General features: G+C 45.0%; 1 protein-coding gene across 2 annotated transcripts in view; it reads left to right on the top strand.

Annotated features, from left to right (window-relative positions):
• The window catches only part of MICU1 (mitochondrial calcium uptake 1), a 117,864-nt gene that overhangs the window by 411 nt on the left and 111,453 nt on the right, over window positions 1–6,000 (top strand). For both annotated transcript variants that reach the window (XM_074155243.1, XM_074155242.1), the window contains exon 2: window positions 1,073–1,163. The gene's annotated coding sequence lies outside the window, so the exon portion shown is untranslated. The remainder of the gene's footprint in view (window positions 1–1,072; window positions 1,164–6,000) is intronic.

Below are 6,000 nucleotides of genomic sequence, written 5' to 3'. Positions count from 1 at the left end.
TGAGGTGGGGTCCCAGGGGCTGAGGGGGGCCCGCCCAGGCCCAGGGGCTGAGAGGTGCTCGCCCAGGCGTTGAGGAGTTATCCCAGGCCCAGGGCTGAGGGGGATTCGCCTGGTGAGGGGGGTATCCTCGGCCCAGGAGCTGAGAGAGAGCTGCTGCCAGTGGAACCTGGGCTTTCAGGGTTACAGGGGACTTGGGGTACCGTGTTACAGCTTCTCCATACCCTGGGCCCCTGTAGTAGTGCTCTAATTTCTTTCCTATGAAATAAACCTTGGGGTCTGTGCCTTGATTCCAGTGTTCAGGTTTTCCTCCTGGGAAAGCCTCAGGAGAGGGAAGGACCCCCCCTGAGTGTGCCTGGGCCAAGGGGGGTCTGCAAGGAGTATTCTGGGGAGCTCTCACGCAGTTCGAGGAGCTGAGTCCCCTGCTCCCTAGTTTTGGTATAGTTTTGTTGCTGTAGGGGATTGCTCGTGGCGCTGCCAGGGCTATGTGAATTATTGCTGTATGTTATAGCTACTGTCAAAGCAATTTTTCTTAATGGTAGTTCGTTAAACAGCTTTAACTTCACTGAACAGCTGAACTGTATTTGACATGCAGTTTGTCTTTGGAAAATCCTTTAGGGTGAATTTGGGTTAATAAACCACTGAGGGTGTAGAAAGGCCTGATCTTTATCATGACATGATTTATGTGTACCATATTTGCCTTTAGTTTAATGAGCTGCTTGGGAAAGGTGGTAAATCTGAGTCTGTTTAACGGGGTCTACTGACCAGGGGTGGGCAGGTCAAACAAGGCAGGAGTTTTTGAGGCTTTCTCTTCTAGAAACTTGAGTGCCAGCTCAGACTTAAGTTAATGTAAAGACAAGGCTGGCACTTTTGGTTTTTTTTATCAGCTGCATGACTTTTTTTTTTTTTTTTTGCCTCCCGACTTTATTTGGTGGGCAGTCCGAGATGGAAGTACTGAGGTCAATATGTGTGGGCACTAATACGCAGATCGTGACTGCCAGAAGGGACACTGTGTGCAGCACGCTGCTGGCAGCAAAGAGTTGTGATCTGTATTATGTTTTTTTATTGTTTTTAGAACACAGCTCTGCAGTTGCTGAGAAATAATTCCCACCGTTCTTCGTGACCGCCTGACCCACAGCCGGCGAGCAAATACGCTTGCCCTACAGGTGAGGATGGTATTGCTGCCTGCTGGGGTGTGTAACTCACAGCATGCTGCGGCCCTGCTTTCAGGAGCTTTCAGTTCTGCTGAACTAGTTATCTTGCTGATATTTACCCTTAAATCTGCCCTGTTTGGAATTATTCTTGTTCTGAAGTGTTCATCTAGGATTTTTCCTAAAGCTGTAGGAAGATAAGTTCCCTTTTTTTGCAGCGTGAAAAGTTGTGCTGACTCTTCTGTTGGAAGGCTCGGGCAGCGGTGTGTCATTTGGAAGGAGGAGCGAAGCAGGCATGGGAGCAAGCTGTGGGACGAGGCTGCTGCTTGGGGCTTCCCATGAACTCAACCTCAGCTGTGCCATTTTCATAAAATATTAAAAAAAACCCCAAACCACCCCAAAAACCCAGTGCAGCTCACTATTTCTGTGCACTCAGTAAAAACTTATTTGAGCATAGGAAGGTGTCTTTAAAACAAAACAACAAGCGAAACTAACTAAAGAAGCTTAAACTCTGGGTCCTTGTCCACCTAGAGCAACAAACAGTTTCTTGACCAGCACAGAAGTACGAGGCAAATATGTTCTAGCGTCATCACTGCCCACTTCTCTGGGGCTCTGGAGGGGGTTGTGGTGGCCACCGGTTTCGGCAACGGCTTCTTTAGCCAATAGCTGCTGCCAGAAGAGGGCATGGAGGCTCCTGTGACTTATAACCATCCTCTTAAATTTTCTGGTATTCAGAAAATTTCTGGTGTGTTAAGAGTATAATGTGCATATTGAGCACTGTATCTTAAGCTCGTGTGAACTCTGTTCTTTGTTTACATGTGGAAATGGCTTGTTCTCCAAATCCCCCATTTTCTGCAGAAACTTTTGTGATATCCATTATGCTTCTTGAACTCAAGAAGTTGTAATTTCATGCTCTGGAGGAAAAAGAATGGTGTGCCTTGCTTACATCAATAATGTCTGCCTACTGGAGGCTCTCTGGAGCTCCCTGTGCCTTACTGTTCTTGTGTAACTTCTCTGTATAGCTTCCTCTTGGGCCAAGAAGTCAGGTTCCTGGGTAAGCTTGTAGTAGCATTTTCAGAGGACAGATTGTACTGTTGTTCTCAGGCAGGTTAATGGGACAAACTGCAAGACTTGCAAATCGTTTGAAGTCTCAGAAGGCTTTTGAAGCAGCATACCGAAAGCATTGCATTTTTCAGGTGGTACTTGAGGGAGCCATCAGCTATGTTTAGATCTAGAATGTGGAAACAACTGTGTTTTTTGCATTTCTTGAGCAAAATACATTCTGTAGCAATCGTGCTAGGTTTATTATAGAAACACTTGGCTTCGTGCAGTTCCTTTTGCTGCAGTAACATTCTTTGAAATGGAGTGAGCTGGGATATAGAAGTACTTGATTTATCCTTCCCGAGTTTCCAGTGGCCTTACTGGTGCCCGGTGTTTTAACACAGTTCAGTGCAGTAGGGCTGAGGATGCCTGTGTACCAACAACAAAAACTTTCATTGTTAGTTTTCCAGACGCTGTGTGTTCCTGCTGGGAAGTGGCAGGGGGTGGTAGTGAAAAAGTATTTTGGTGTAGATGCGACTTCAGGTGTGATGGTGCTCTTTGAGATAGTTGGGTAGGAAACAGTTACCCAGGGTTGTTGTAATATCATAGCTTGTTGTATGCCTTTGAGGAGAATGTTTTGACTTTTTTTTAAAGCAGAACTATTTTGAAAAAGGTGTGTTGCAGATGGCATGGCTACCTCTTAATGAGGAGGATGGCTATATATCCCTTTAGGGCGATGTGTTTGACAATTCTAGTAAGAAATGCAAGGACTCATAGCAAATCTGGGTTGACATGCACTTTTGTCTGCCTAAGCACATACCACCCAAAAGTCTTCGGCAGGCTTGCCCCTTAGTGAAAGATTTAAGATACAATAAAATAGAAAAAATAGACAACTTGACTGTTCAGATTGTGCATTATTTTACTGCAGCTTCCGTAACATTATCTGAAAAGTCCTTGGCTAGTAAATTCTGAGTTGTCTTTGCCTGCTACCTTGTCTCTGAGTGTAGTGACTATTTTTTTTTGCCAAAGAAACCTGCCATGGAATTTCCTTTCATCCAACCTGGATTTAACCTCTGTCGAGAGCAGCTTTTAACTGCGATCCCACCACCACTCAGAGTTGGCAGTACTGCTGTGTGAAGATATCATCTTCTCTGGGGTGGCACTACTGTGGATGTGGGGCAGGAGAAGGTGAAGCAGACAGAAATGCTCATCCTTGTAACTGGGAATTTTGTGCTGCGTTTGGCACAAGGTGGGCATACACAGCTGGGGGCAGGCCAGCTGCTTGTGCTGGTTTATAATAGCTGTGAACGTGTGGCCTTAAATGCTATGCATAAACAACCTTTGATTCCTTACATGCTTTCCTTTCTGTCCCTGCAGCCTGTCACAGCTTGTCACCCTTCCTCTACCTGCCACAAACAAATCAGTGGCTTAATGTAGTGGTGTTTTTTGAATAGAAAATAGTTGGCTTATCTGGTGTGTGTGTGTGTAGTTTTCTGTTAAGTCTCCAGGGTCTGTAGAGCTCAAATTCTTTGCGTTTTTCTGTTACTGTTAGAGTTTATAGCTCTTTGAAATGAAATCCAAGATCCTCGTGTAGACAGCAAGAGAGAAGATCATGGTTTGAGATGAAGAATGCTGCAGATGACCTGTGCTTGAAACATGAGCCCTGGGAATCTGTGTAGCTTCATAATTTGCAGTCTGTGACACAGACAAAGCCTGTCTTGTGGCAACGTTGAAATCAGACCTAGTATCTGTATAGAGTAGTTGTGTTATGTACCACCACTTTAACATCTGTGTTTTCATTAGTTTGATGGAAACTTTCCTTCTCTGGCATTTTTGCTTCGAGAGCTAGAAGAGTAGTTGTATTTTTTTCACTAAAATCTTAGCTATGATACAAACACAAGGAAGATCTGCAAGAATTGATGCCTGCCTTATGTCAGTCGGTGGTAAAGAATCCGTGAGGATTGTCACTGTAGTAGATGCTCTGTGTGTGTGCATCGGGCTTGCCATCCATTGGAGTTCCCCAGGAGTTTGCCTCCCTCTACCACTGATACGAGGAGGTGATATTTTTTTTTTTTTTTTTTTTTTTTTTTTTGGACACCTCTTCTTATAGTCTGTAACTAGGGCTTTTATCATGTGCTTTTAAGGTTGCTGGAGCGGGTCCAGAGAAGGGCAACGGAGCTGGTGAGGGGTCTGGAGAACAAGTCTTGTGAGGAGAGGCTGAGGGAGCTGGGGGTGTTCAGCCTGGAGAAAAGGAGGCTGAGGGGAGACCTTCTCGCTCTCTCCAACTCCCTGAAAGGAGGCTGTAGCCAGGGGGGGTCGGTCTCTGCTCCCAAGTCCCAGGCGATGGGACAAGAGGAAATGGCCTCAAGTTGCACCAGGGGAGTTTCAGATTGGATAGCAGGAAAAATGTTGACATGGAAAGGGTTCTTAAGCCTTGGAATGGGCTGCCCAGGGAAGGGGTTGAGGCCCCATCCCTGGGGGTATTTAAAAGCCGGGTTGACCTAGTGCTTAGAGACATGGTTTAGTGATGGGGATTTTTTATCAGAGTTAGGTTGATGGTTGGACTAGATGATCTTAAAGGTCCCTTCCAACCTAGACAATTCTATGATTCTATGATTTCCATTAACATGAATATAATTTTTTTTTTTTCCCTTGGCTGAAGTTTTGATGGATTGCAAAGTAAAACTCCTCCATCAGCTGATGGATGTTTTGCATTTCGGTTTCATGGCTGCGGAGAGGGAGGTGGTGAGTGGTAGTGGTCAGACACCGTGACTCATCTGGTCATCTGCTCGGTGGAGTGTTTGCTGCAGATTAGCACGTGAGCACACGTGTTATCTGCTGGCCACCTTGGATGGAGCTAAATATTTGTTGCTGGCTTTCTCATGCTGTGAAAGTGAGCTCCTCGGGTCATGTTATAAAAGCACAAGGCACTAGCCAGGCTTATCTGTATTCTTTTTTTCTCTCTGAAGTTAGAGCTGATCCAATAATACATCCCTGGAAAAACAACTGCAGCAGTTCAGACTTGCTTTTCCGTTTTTTTTGGGGGGAAGAACCAGCACTCTTCTGAATTCCCAATAAGTCACCATCTGGTAGATGAAATGCAGATGCTGTAACTTTTTTGTCTCAGTAAGATTTTTATTTAAAACTTCTTTTGATATGTGCCATCAAAGTGTCGCGCTTTGGCAGGAGAGGCATTTTCTAAAGAAGCCAGTGGCTGTGGCTGGGGTAGGTGATGTTTCTATTCAAAAGATAGAATAGGAAAGGGCGAAATTACTGTAAGGTGATATTCAAATTCTGAGCGGGTTCACAAATCTTTTCCCTCCTTTTTGGAGAGGAAAAGAGGTACAGACTTCACCAGGTCAGATTCTGAGATCATCCCCTGCCTGTCTACCTCCAAAAAGACATAAGTCTTTTTCTGGAGCTGGTCGTGTATCTGCAGATTAACTCCAGCCTCTTGAATTGTCACCTTTGCAGCCCAGTGAGGCTTTTGCTTTCTTCTCAGACTACTTACGTTTTTCTCTTCCAGCGTTATTTTCTTGTGAAACACATGTTTATTCGTTAAGAATTAACATTAGTTTTCTTGCAGCCAAGTAAGCCCTAAACACTTCTTAAATCTACTTTGACTGCTCTGGGATATTTTTTGTTTTTCTTGTAAGGTACGATCAGGTAGGTGGCCATCAGCTGGAGAAAGGGCAGGAGCTTCAAGGAGGGTCTTTCCATTTCTTGTGAAACTTAGGAATCCTCGGAAAAATCACATCCCATCGGCACAGATTGTACAAGGCAAGCTAAATCGCTCAGGTCGTGAGGCAGC

The sequence above is a fragment of the Numenius arquata genome, chromosome 10 (assembly GCF_964106895.1).
Source record: "Numenius arquata chromosome 10, bNumArq3.hap1.1, whole genome shotgun sequence".
NCBI classification, from domain to species: domain Eukaryota; kingdom Metazoa; phylum Chordata; class Aves; order Charadriiformes; family Scolopacidae; genus Numenius; species Numenius arquata.
Note: the sequence above shows the minus strand (reverse complement) of the source record. Positions and strands in the feature narration are given on the sequence as shown.